The sequence below is a fragment of the Panthera leo genome, chromosome D1 (genome assembly GCF_018350215.1).
Source record: "Panthera leo isolate Ple1 chromosome D1, P.leo_Ple1_pat1.1, whole genome shotgun sequence".
Taxonomy (NCBI): Eukaryota; Metazoa; Chordata; class Mammalia; order Carnivora; family Felidae; genus Panthera; species Panthera leo.
In genome coordinates this window covers 41868121-41881761 of record NC_056688.1, presented here as the reverse complement: position 1 = coordinate 41881761, position 13641 = coordinate 41868121, and positions in this window count along the sequence as shown.

The following is a 13641-nucleotide window of genomic DNA, read 5'->3' as shown; positions in this document are numbered from 1 at the left end:
TTGTCTTATTAAATCAGAATTGTGTTTTTATCTAACAGGAAATTGAATGATAGAAAACTTTTGGTAACAATATGAATAGCATCCCTATAGTGCACATTACCAACATGTAGCCGTCCATGAGAGATAGGAGTCAGACTGTCTTTGACAATTCAGCTCACCACAGTTCAGCCAAGGCCTTTAGAGGTCAGATAGAACCTCCTAACTGAGTATTAAAGAAGTATGGGAATTACTGTTACTCACTTAAAAGCTATGCCTTTATCAAATTTTATTATGATCTTTAAATCCCACCATGACAAAGATTCATGTTCAAACGGTCTTTGTTCCAGAGTCGCACAGTTTACCTAGAGTCAAATTACAAGCTTGTATTTTTAAAACTGCAGAGGCTGTTAACCACTTCCTCTCACTAGAGGGCAGGGGGAAACATCACTAAAAGGAACCAATGCAAGGTCTAAGAAAGATTTCTTTCCCAAGATCAAGATCCATGCTCCATGGATCCTATTCAGATAGAGGGCTGCAGCCAAGCAAAATGTGAGGGTTAGATGCTGTGTCCTTGATACCACTGAATCAGCAGGACAGAACGGCCGGCTGGCTAGTTTAAATTGTGCATGCTTCGGCAGATTTGCAGTGCCACTTACAAAACAAATGATTCCCTTGTCATCATGTCAACATTCAAGGCACGTTTATCATTAATTCACAGGTCACCCAAAATGAAGAGACTAAATGGCACTGAGGGTGAAAGACTTCTACCTTGTCATAATAATACAGGGCTTTGGGGAGATACTCTTTTAAAGTTCCTTCCACCCAGTTTTATACAGACATCCATGTGATTTCTTTAATTTCAGTGTCTTTCATAATGTGTAAACCCTGAGCCAGACATGTTACACCTATTTTCTTATATTTGCAAGAGACTGTGTAATGCAAGTTATAAATGTATCCTAGGGTGATTGCTCCTTTAAATCCTAAACATTTCAATGTCTCCTGTTCTCAATTCTTCATTCATATGTTTCAATATTTTTATGTTATGACTAAATATAATCAAACTTAAAAAATGCTTAGTATCCAAATTGGTTAAACACAGCTGAATCTTTTGAGAGTTTAAGCTATGTAATGTCTATGATTCTCATTTTTAGTGATGATTTACATGTAAGATAGTAAGAGTTGGAGAGTTAGAGTTTTGATATCATAAGAGAAAAACAAAAACATACACCAAACTATAAAAAGATAGTATTCAGACAATAAAAATATTTTTTATATGTGCCACTTAAATCCCCTATAAAAATCAAAACTGCTTGTCTACTTTCCTAAAATAGGTTCAAATAAACTCTCAACATTTCTATAGTTTATGCATGTAAGTTGAATATAGAAATGAAAAAGATTGCAATGGCAACAAAACCATTTTTGGAATCCCATATGTTGTAAAACATCCACTTATTAATATAATAATTAATAAAAACCAGGAGGCTAAGTTATTGTAAAAGCACCCCTTTCCCAGTTCTATAAAGTATGTGCTCATAACATATGTGCTTACAACACTAAATGTTAAATGCAAACTGAAAAATTTAATCAATTATCAAGGTATTTAAAAATATTTAGTAACAAAAATATCCAGACATTAGGCTGATCATTTGTTGCCATTTTCAAACACATGTTTGGAATCAGAGTCACAAAAGTTACGTTAAACAGTTTTCCTCTTAAAATGAAAATCAATATGAGACTGTACCTACTTACTTTTTTTAATATAAAAATGATCTCAACATAATCCTTACTCTTGGAGTAGCATGGCACTTTGTTACTGCATCATTAGTAATTTATCACATCATTTAAAAAATAAGAACAAAAACAAAAAACTTGTCCACCAAAAAGTCAGAACATCTGCATGGAAAGTAAATGTAGCATTCACACATCCAATGGATTGTCTCCAGAGTACATTATTCAGGTATTTGCAAACCTTATCTAACCATCCGTAAATATTTTTTGGACACATTAGGGAAGCAATATAATGCCAAGACAATTAACATGGTCAATACAATGGTTATGTCCTTTCCTAAAATAATTAAGGTTTTTCCTAAAAAAATAACCTAATGAGTAAGGCTATTTTACTTTCATAGCCACTGACTGACAAATGATATTTATAATGACAGTCACCTACAAAGTATACAACTAAACAATTTGTCAAACTAAAAATAATAATAATCAATAAATATGTTTATTGATTAGAAATCAGAGAAAAACACTCTTGGTTACTTTTATTACAGCATAAAATAAAAAAATGTTATTGAGGAATTTCTGTAGTTGATAGAAAATGATTCTAACAACTTAGTCTATATTGTCTATCTTGAGTGAAGTAGGATGAACCCACAATATTCCTAACTTCTAACAGGATTATATGCAGGTACACTTTTATATATTATTTGTATACACATATATGTGTATATTATATATACACATATATAATTTTATGTATGTATAAATTTATGTATACAAATATATAAATATATAGATTATATATTTTATATTATATATAATTTTAGTTATATATAACCCATGATATTCTTAACTTCTAATAGCATGTGAAACACATATATATGTATAATTTTACATATATAAATTTTACAATATGTGGGATTTTTTAATAGGTTTCATAGCATGCAGAGATATATCTTTCACTGATGTAGTCTAGTGGAGAGTGTCCCTCAGTTCCATATTAGAAAAAAGGCTTGTTTTAAACAAAACAAAACAAAACAAAACAAAACAGCACAAACAGACTCATAAATACAGAGCACAAACTAGTGCTTGCCAGAAGTGAAAGTGGTGTGGGGATGGGCAAAATAGGCAAAGGGGAGAGGGAGATACAGGGCTCTGGTTATGCTGGTTATGGGATGAAAAAGTCACCAGGATGAGAGACATAGCATAGGGAATATAATCAATGTAATGGTGTTGTGTGGTGACAGTGACAGACCCTTGCTACACTTGAGGTGAGCACAGCATAATATATAGAGTTGCAGAATTGCAAAGTGGTACACTTGAAACTAATGTAATGTGTGCCAACTATACTTCAGTTTTGTGGGTTTTTTTTCTTAAGTTTGGTTTGGTAGTAAATCAGGATGGATTGATATGTGGCCTGCCATTATCTCTGTTACACACATACTAATTTTTTATTTGCTTATGATATACCCAAGACAATTAGGTAGAACTTGTCCCCAACTCTTGTCTGACTCATTTCATATTTGTAGTGGTTCTCTGGCTCTTCTACAACTGAGCTTATGAGAGAAGCTAATCTCAGATTTCCCCATTCATGATGCTGTTTGTGGTCCAGTTAGTAGTAAGCCTCACCATTGCTAAATGCTTCTTGATACATGGATGAATACCACAGTAATCATCAGATATGACAAAATGCAGCAACTGCTCTCATACTGAATAATACTGAAATGGTAAAACTGGACTTGAATTTTATTTGGATTTATCTACTTAGGGACTTAAAACTGTACAGCATCTAATTAGCAGATATCGGATCTCTGATCTTATATCAAACCGTTTTTTCAAAAATTTGATGTTGGCATCACAGACAAGTAAGCAGCGATGACACAGTGGCATTCATTTATTTGGCAAGTACTTATTGGGCACCTATTCTCTCTCTTAAGTGCTGGAGCCATGAAAGTGATTAGGAAAGACATGAACCCTCTTCTAATGGACTTTAAAACCTGGTTGAAAGAAAGAATAAAAACAAGTAAGTAAAGAGTTTTTTTTTTTAAAAGAAAGAATTGTGGGGTGCTCAATAAGAGTTGAGCATCCAACTCTTGATTTCAGGCATCATGGGATCAAGTCCCACATTAGGGTCTGCACTGAGCACGAGACCTGCTTGAAATTCTCTCCCTCTGTCTCCCTCTGTTCCTCTCCCCTGCTCCTTATGTGTTCTCTCTCTAAAAGAGAGAGAGAGAGAAATTGTGATAAGTATAAAATAAATGTAAGTTGAGATATGTCATAACAGGAGAAGAGAGGGAAAAAGAGGGAGATGGAGGGAGACAGAGAGAGAGGGGGAGAGAGAGAGAGGTGCTTAGAAAAACATTCTGGAAAAAAGAAGTATTACATTGAGACATAAAGGTGGGGACCAAGATGGTTTTCTAAGGAGCAAGGAACAAGCATTCCATACATAGAAGACAGTATGAGCCTAGTGCTCTGAGAGTTACAGAGTGGAACATTGCATTGACTACAGTTGCATATATAAATATATACTACTGTAATCTTTTACCTCAAATTATTTTCCTCTTGCTTTTAGAATGTGTTCTGACTTACCATTTTGGAGCTCAAAGTGAAGGTTACTTTACTCTTTATGAAAGAAAATTTTTGGAGCTAGGTTGTAGGTGAATATACTGACATAGGAAGAAAGTCCTATGAATCCTTTCTGAGTAGATAGTGGATGATAAGTAACTCAGATAATCATATCATGCTCTCATTTTTAATATTCACTATAAGGAAATTCTTCCATGTGATTAACTTCAGCCTTCATGCCATATATTTTTCTGTTCTATTTTTCTCCCTTGTAGAAACAGAAAAGTAGAGTTAAACATTTCTCAGTAAATTTTCACTATAAATAATAATTACATGTTTCCTCTCCCCTTTCCTTCCTGTATCAAACAGGGTTATGCCAGAGAAGAGGAGCCAGTAAGAGATAGATACTAAGAGATTTATTGCAAGGAATGGGTGTATGTGATCATGGGACTATGTAGAAAGTTCAGAAACACAGGACAGACCACTCAGAACAGCAGGCTAGCATTCTGGAGCATGGTGTGAAGCTGCTGTCCATAGGCAAAATTTCCTCTCAGGAAAGCCTTACCTCTGTTCAGAAGGCTTTTGACTGATTGAATCAGGTCCACAGAGACCATCTAGAATAATCTCCCTAACCGGAAGTAAACTTATGAACTTTAATCACATCACAAATATTTTCAAAGTAACTCCTAGATTTGTGTTTGACTTAATACCTGGGAAGTGTAGCCTCATCAAATAGACATCTCACTTTCTTCCTTCTCTTCCCTCAGTAAAATATTTGGTCCAGGTTGTATTACTTGGATCAGAGTAAGACAGGTGTCCACACAGAAAGGTTGAAGAATGGCAAGGAAGAGGAGGAGCCAAGATGGCAGAACAGCATGGAAGTGTTTTTATTGCATCTCACATCCATGAAATACAGCCAGATCAACACTTAACCATCCTGCACACCTAGAAAACTCATTTGAGGATTAACACAACAATCTGCACAACCTGAACCACAGAACTCAGCAGGTACGCAGCACAGAGAGGTAAAATGGGGATGAGAGAAGCTGCAGAGGGCAGGGAGCTGTTTTTGCTTGTGAAGAAGGATGGAAACAGGGGGAGGGGGAGAGTTCAGGAAAATCAACCCCTCCCCCAAAAGCAGCTGGAGAGAATGTGGAAAAGTGGAAATAGCTGCAGGGACTGAACTAAAAAGGGAAAAAGGAGAAAGGAGAGGGTTTCAATTCCATTAAGACTCTATAAACAGGGAGAGTACAGAGAGTCTGAAACTCTGCAGCTCAATATTGGTGATGCTCTGGTAGGAAGTGTGAATCCCCAGGAGCAGAGTGGGGTCCAGGAGGTCTTCAGGCCACAACGGGAGAAGCGGTTCCATGGCTGGAAAGATATTTGGTAGAGGCTGTGTGGCCACTCAGTGTCAGCAGATCTCAGAGAACAACCACGTTAACTGGTGCTGGAACAAGGTCAATAAGGGTGAAGTCTGATGCCAGATGTCTGTTGTGATTTTCCATTATCCCTGAAATGCTGCTGCCACACGATCATGTGAACTTTACCTGGGACAGGCTGGCATCCAGCCACAGTCTCTGGGCATTGGCAGTGGCACAGTGCCACGAACGTTCCTGGGGGGACCAGCTCTGGCCATTTCTCAGTGAGATACTCCCCCAGAGGATCTAAGTGGGTCAAAGCCGCAGCCCTTCAGAAGTAAGGGGTCGGAAACACAGCCACATCTGAGATAAAACTCAGGAGGAAGGTGCCGCCTGGACTGCTTGGTCACAGAGAGTGTAAAAGCAGAGGGTGGATGTAAGCCAGAGACAAAGGATAGGTGTGCCATTTCTGGTTGAGGGGAGCACAGAGTTCCTATACTAGAGTCTGTGTAGCTGGGTGATGCCATTTTCACCCCTCCTGTGCATGCACATACACAACTACAAGCACCACAACAATCCACCCCAGTAAGCTAAGCAGTGCCATCTAGTGGAGAATGGAGCCGTTACACTAAGCTCTGCCCAACTGGGACAACCACGTTCTTCAGGAACACCACAAATTTCTCCACCTGCTTAGTTTACAGACTATATAATACTTCATAGTTTGACTTCGAGAGGGAAATGATGTAATTTCAATTGTATTTCAGTCTGTTCACTAGTCCATCTATTCAATTTTCTTTTTTTCCCTCTTTTTTGTTTCTTTTCTTTTTCTTGAATACAGAAAGAGAAAAATATTTATTTTTATTTTCAATTTTTATTAAAAATATTTTTATTTTTTTCTACTATATTTTTTACTTTTTGGAAATTTTTCAACTTCTATTTTACTTCCATCATTTCATTTTATTCTTTTCATTGTATTAATTTTTTTCAAATTTTCAAACATTTTCCTCCTCCCCCCACCCTTTTTTCTCCAATCTATCAGGTCCTTCCAACACTCAGACCAAAATACACCTAGGATCTAGCATCATTTATTTGATATTTTTGTATGTTTGTGTTGTTTTTTAGTTTTTTTATTTTAATTTTTTTTTACCTTATTAATTCTTTTTCTTCCTTCAAAATGATGAAACGAAGGACTTGACCCAAAAAGAAAGAGCAGGAAGAAATGACAGCCAGGGACTCAATCAACACAGAAACAAGCAAGATATCTGAACTAGAATTTAGAATCACAATAATAATAATACCAACTGGGGTCAAAATAGATTAGAATTCCTTTCCGTGGAGATAAAAGACATAAAAGCTAATCAGGATGAAATAAAAAATGCTATGACTGAGCTGCAATCTCGAATGGATGCCAAAGTGGCAAGGGTGGATGAGGCAGAACAGTGAATCAGTATTATACAGTGAATCAGTATTATAGAGGACGCAATTATGGAGAATAATGAAGCAGGAAAAAAGAGGGAGACTAAGGCAAAAGAGCACCATTTAAGAATTAGAGAATTCAGTGACTCATTAAAAAGGAACATGAGAATCATAGGGGTCCCAGAAAATGAAGAGAGAGAAAAAGGGGTAGAAGGGTTATGTGAGCAAATCATAGTAGAAAACTTTCCTAACCTGGGGAAAGACACAGACATCAAAATCCAGGAAGGACAGAGGACTCCCATTAGATTCAACAAAAACCGACTATCACCAATGCATACCATAGTCAAATTCACAAAATACTCTGACAAGGAAAGAATCATGAAAGCAGCAAGGGAAAAAAAAATCCTTAACCTGCAAAGGAAGACAGGTCAGGTTTACAGCAGACCTATCCACAGAAACTTGGCAAGTCAGAAAGGAGTGGCAGGATATCTTCAATGTGCTGAATCAAAAAAAACTATGCAGCCAAGAATTCTTCATCTAGCAAGGCTGTCATTTAAAATAGAAAGACATAGGGGCGCCTGGGTGGCTCAGTCGGTTAAGCGTCCGACTTCGGCTCAGGTCATGATCTCACGGTCCGTGAGTTCGAGCCCCGCGTTGGGCTCTGGGCTGACAGCTCAGAGCCTGGAGCCTGTTTCAGATTCTGTGTCTCCCTCTCTCTCTGCCCCTCCCCTGTTCATGCTCTGTCTCTCTCTGTCCCAAAAATAAATAAAAAACGTTGAAAAAAAAATTTTTAAAAAATTAAAAAAAAAAAATAGAAAGACATAAAAAGTTTCCCAGAAAAAAAAAAAAAATTAAAGGAGTTCATGACCACTAAACCAGCCCTGCAAGAAATTTTAAGGGGGACTGTCTGAAGGGAGAAATGACAAAGAAAAACAAACAAACAAAAGCAACAAAGACTAGAAAAGATCATAGAACACCACCAGACACCCCAACTCTACAGGAAACATAATGCCAATATATTCATATCTTTCAGTATTCACTCTAAAAGTCAATGGACTCAATGCTCCAATCAAAAGATATAGGGTAACAAATGGATAAGAAAACAAGATCCATCTATATGCTATTTACAAGAGACCCACTTTAGACCTAAAGACACCTTCAGATTGAAAGTAAGGGGATGGAGAACCATCTATCATGCTAATGGTCAACAAAGGAAAGCCAGAGTAGCCATACTTATATCAGACAATCTAGACTTTAAAATAAAGAATGTAACAAGAGATGAAGAAGAGCATTATATCATAATTAAGGGGTCTATCCACCAAGAAGACCTATCAATTGTAAACATTTAGGCACCAAATGTGAAAGCACCTGAATATACAAATCAGTTAATCACAATCATAAAGAAAATCATGGATAATAATACCATAATAGTACGGGACATCAACACCCCACTTACAACAATGGACAGATCATCTACTCAGAAAATCAACAAGGAAACAATAGCTTTGAATGACAACCTGGACCAGATGGACTTAACAGATATATTCAGAACATTTCATCCTAAAGCAGTGGAATATACATTCTTCTCCAGGGCACATGGAACATTCTCCAAAATAGATCACATACTGGGACACAAATAATTCCTCAAGAAATACAAAAAGATGGAGATTATACCATGCCTATTTTCAGACCACAATGCTATGAAACTTGAAATCAACCACAAGAAAAATTTGGAAAAATAACAAATACTTGGACACTAAAGACCATCCTACTAAAGAATGAATGGGCTAACTAAGAAGTTAAAGAGGAAATTAAAAAGAACATGGAAGCCAATGAAAATGATAATACCACAGCCCAAAACCTTTGGGATGCAGCAAAGGCAGTCAGAAGAGGAAAGTATATAGCAATCCAGGCCTTCCTAAGGAAGGAAGAAAGATCTCAGATACACAACCTAACCATACACCTTAGAAATCTGGAAAAAGAACAGCAAATAAAACCCAAAACCAGCAGAAGACAGGAAATAATAAATATTAGAGCAGAAATCAATGGTATCAAATCCAAAAAAAAAAAGTAGAACAGATTAATGAAACCAGAAGCTGGTTCTTTGAAAGAATTAACAAAATTGATAAACTACTATCCAGTTTGATCAAAAAGAAAAAGGAAAGGACTCAAATACATAAATTAAGAATGAAGGAGGAGAAATCACAACCAACACAGCAGAAATTATGAGCAATTATATGCCAATAAAATGGGCAATCTGGAATAAATGGACAAATTCCTAAAAACATATGAACTACCAAAATTGAAACAGGAAAAATAGAAAATTTGAAGAGACCCATAACCAGTAAAGAAATTGAATTAGTAATCAAAAATCTTCAAAAAATAAGAGTCCAAGGCCAAATGGCTTTCCAGAGGAATTCCACCAAACATTTAAGGAAAATTTAACACCTATTTTTTTGAAACTGTTTGAAAAAAAAGAATTGGAATGGAAACTTCCAAACTCTTTCTATGAAGCCAGCATTACCTTGATTCTAAAACCAGACAAAGACACCACTACAAAGGAGAACTATAGACCAATTTCCCTGATGAACATGGATGCAAAAATCCTCAACAAGATATTAGCCAACTGGATCCACCAATACATTAAAAAAATTATTCACCACGACTAAGTAGGATTTATACCTGGGATGCATGGTTGGTTCAATATCCGCAAAATAATCAATGTGATACTTCACATTAATAAAAGAAAGGACAAGAGCCACGTGGTCCTCTCATTAGATGCAGAGAAAACATTTGACAAAATACAACAGGCTTTCTTGAAAAAAACCCTCAAGAAAGTAGGGATAGAAGGATCAGACCTTGAGATCATAAAAGTCATATATGAAAAACCCAATGCTAATGTCTTCCTCAATGGGGAAAAACTGAGATCTTTCCCCTTAAGGTCAGGAACAAGACAGGGATGGCCACTCTAGCCACTGTTATTCAACATAGTATTGGAAGTCTTAGCCTCAGCAATCAGATAAAACAAAGAAATAAAAGGCCTCCAAATCAGCCGGGAGGAGGTCAAACTTTCACTCTTTGCAGATGACATGATAATTTATATGGAAAACACAAAAGATTCCACCAATAAACTGCTGGAACTGATCCATGAAGTAAGTAAAGTCTCAGGATATAAAATCAATGCACAGAAATCAGATGCATTCCTATACACCAACAATGAAGCAACAGAAATTGAAATCAAGGAATCGATCCTATTTACAATAGCACGAAAAACCATAAAATACCTAGGAATAAATCTAACCAAAGAGGTAAAAAAAATCTATACATTGAAAACTACAGAAAGCTTATGAAAGAAGTTGAAGAAGACACAAAAAATGGAAAATATTCCATGCTCCTGGATAGGAAGAACAAATATTGTTAAAATGTCAATACTCCCCAAAGCAATCTACATATTAAATGAAATCCCTATGATAACACCAGCATTCTTCACAGAACTAGAACAAACAATCCTAAAATGTGTATGGAACCAGAAAAGACCCCGAACAGCCAAAGCAATCTTGAAAAAGAAGACCAAAACAGAAGGCATCCCAATCCTGGACTTTAAGCTGTATGACAAAGCTGTAATCATCAAGACAGAATGGTACTGGCACAAGAACAGACACTCAGATCAAGGAACAGAATAGGGAACCCAGAAATGGACCCACAAACATATGGCCAACTAATCTTTGACAAAGCAGGAAAGAATATCCAATGGAATAAAGACAGTCTCTTCAACAAATGGTGCTTGGAAAACCAGTCAGTGACATGAAGAAAAATGAACTTGGACCACTTTCTCACATCATACACAAAAATAAACTCAAAATGGATGAAAGACCTAAATGTAAGACAGGAAGCCATCAAAATCCTAGAGGAGAAAGCAAGCAAAAAACTCTTGACCTCAGCCCCAGAAACTTCTTACTCAATACGTCTCTGGTAGCAAGGGATACACAAGCAAAAATGAACTATTGGTACCTCATCAAAATAAAAAGCTTCTGCACAGCAAAGGAAACAATCAGTATAACTAAAAGGCAACCGACAGAATGGGAGAAGATATTTGCAAATGACATATCAGATAGAGTTAGTATCCAAAATCTATAAAGAATGTATCAAACTCAACACCCAAAAGACAAATAATCCAGTGAAGAAATGGGCACAACACATAAATAGACACTTCTCTAAAGAAGACATCCAGATGGCCAACTGACACATGAAAAAAACGCTCAATATCACTCATCAGCAGGGAAATACAAATCAAAACCACAATGAGATACCACCTCGCACCTGTCAGAATGGCTAACATTAACAACTCAGGCAATAACAGATGTTGGCCAGAATGTGAAGAAAGAGGATCTCTTTTGCATTGTTGGTGGGAATATAAGCTGGTGCAGCCACTCTGGAAAACAGTATGGAGGTTCCTCAAAAAACTAAAAATAGAACTACCTATGACCCAGCAATTGCACTACTAGGCATTTATCCAAGAGATACAGGTATGCTGTTTTGAACAGACACATGCACCCCAATGTTTATAGCAGCACTATCGACAATAGCCAAAGAATATAAAAAGACCACATGTCCATCGATGGATGAATGGATAAAGAAGATGTGGTATATATATACAATGGAGTATTACTTGGTAATCAAAAAGAATGAAATCTTGCCATTTGCAACTACATGGATGGAACTGGAGGGTATTATGCTAAGTGAAATTAGTCAGAGAAAGACAAAAATCATATAACTTCCCTCATATGAGGACTTTAAGAGACAAAACAAATGATCATAAGGGAAGGGAAACAAAAATAATATAAAAACAGGGAGGGGGACAAAAGAGAAGAGACTCATAAATATGGAGGACACACTGAGGGTTACGGGAGGGATTGTGGGAGGGGGATGGGCTAAATGGGTAAGGGGCATTAAGGAATCTACTCCTGAAATCATTGTTGCACTATATGCTAACTAACTTGGATGTAATTTTTAAAAAATATTAAATAAAATGGTAAAAAAAAGAAAGTTTGAGGAACTAAAGAAGTCTAGCTTGATGTATCACAGCCCAGTTAGAGAAAGAAAGGCATCCTTGAATTGGTATGGTACCAGCAGTGATTCAGAGTTGGCAATTAGCGCCTGAACAGAGTGAGAGGCATTTATGGTGGACAGTGGCCTAGCATGGGAAGGGGAGGCCTATATGGGATGAAAAGAACATTTACAAGGCAGCGGTAGATACAGAAATGGTCTGTATGAGATGTCAAAGCCTCAGAGGAAAGATGAGTATGTCCACATGGGGGACAGTGAGTGGAAGTTATGGCCAGACAAGGGTTTTATTTTTATATATAGGGACTATAAGGAATATACATATGTATATACATATGTATATATGTATATTCCCTATAGTGTATTCCCTATATTCCCTAACTTCATCCTCATGGTTGGCCTAGGAGCAGCACTATCCCAGTAGTAATGAGGAAAGGTAGAGTCCAGATCTTGGCTTCAAATATCATTCTCCCCTCACAAAAACCACGACTCCTTGGGGAATTAGCTGACTCTGGGCCTGGGGGAAAAGAAATACAAGATAAGCCTGGAATATCTTATTATGCCAATAAGTAAGCAAGGGCTCAAAGAGTGATAGGGCATGCTAAAAGAATCCAGAAATCACCTTCTCCAGGGTTCCCACTAGGGAAATTTGAAAAATGGGGCTTTAAAATAAATAATGATAGTAATATAATATTATTTATAGAATAAAATGAGCAGTACTTATATAAATAAATAAATTGAAAGTTAATGAGGAACAGGATATTTTTCATAGTCTCAAAGTATCTCTACCCAAAATACTTACTAATTACAAAAGGGGGAAAAAAGAATAATTTTACAGTGGAGAATCCCAGCAGATACCATTTTAATTAACTGACCAAAGTCAACATCACCAGTAATGGGATGATATGAAATCATACATCACCTGAGATAATGCAATAAGAATAGCACCGCTTTTTAAACTATTTCTGCTAAAGATAAATAACCTATATTGAATTCTGAGAACATATCAAACAAACACAGACTGAAAGACATTCTACAAAATAGTTGGTCTGCAATCTTCCAAATTATCAAGATGATGAGATTCAAGGAAAGATGGAAGAAATGTTTCTTGATTAAAGAAGCCTAAAGCGATGGGAGCAAGTTCATCTAACTCTCCCAGTACCTTTGAGAAGAATTGAGGGTGAATATTTTTATTGATTATGTAAAGAGAGGCCTAGTGATCATAGAAATAAATGGGCTTTACTATCTATAAAAAAGGATTCTAGCTAGGAAGAGTATGGACAATTATACATCTTAAATATTATTTCCAGTTATATCCTCTGAACCTGTGTTTTTCAAACATTACTGGACAGGCATACAAATCACTCAGGGATTTCATTGAAATATCAATTCTGATTCCGTAGATTTAAGGTAGGGCCTGGGGTTTTGAATTTGTAATTAACTTCCAGGTAATGCTGAGGCTTCTAGACCATAAACCACATTTTAAATTACCAAGTTCCTGACTAACATTAAGGCATGGGTAGAGTAGGGTCCT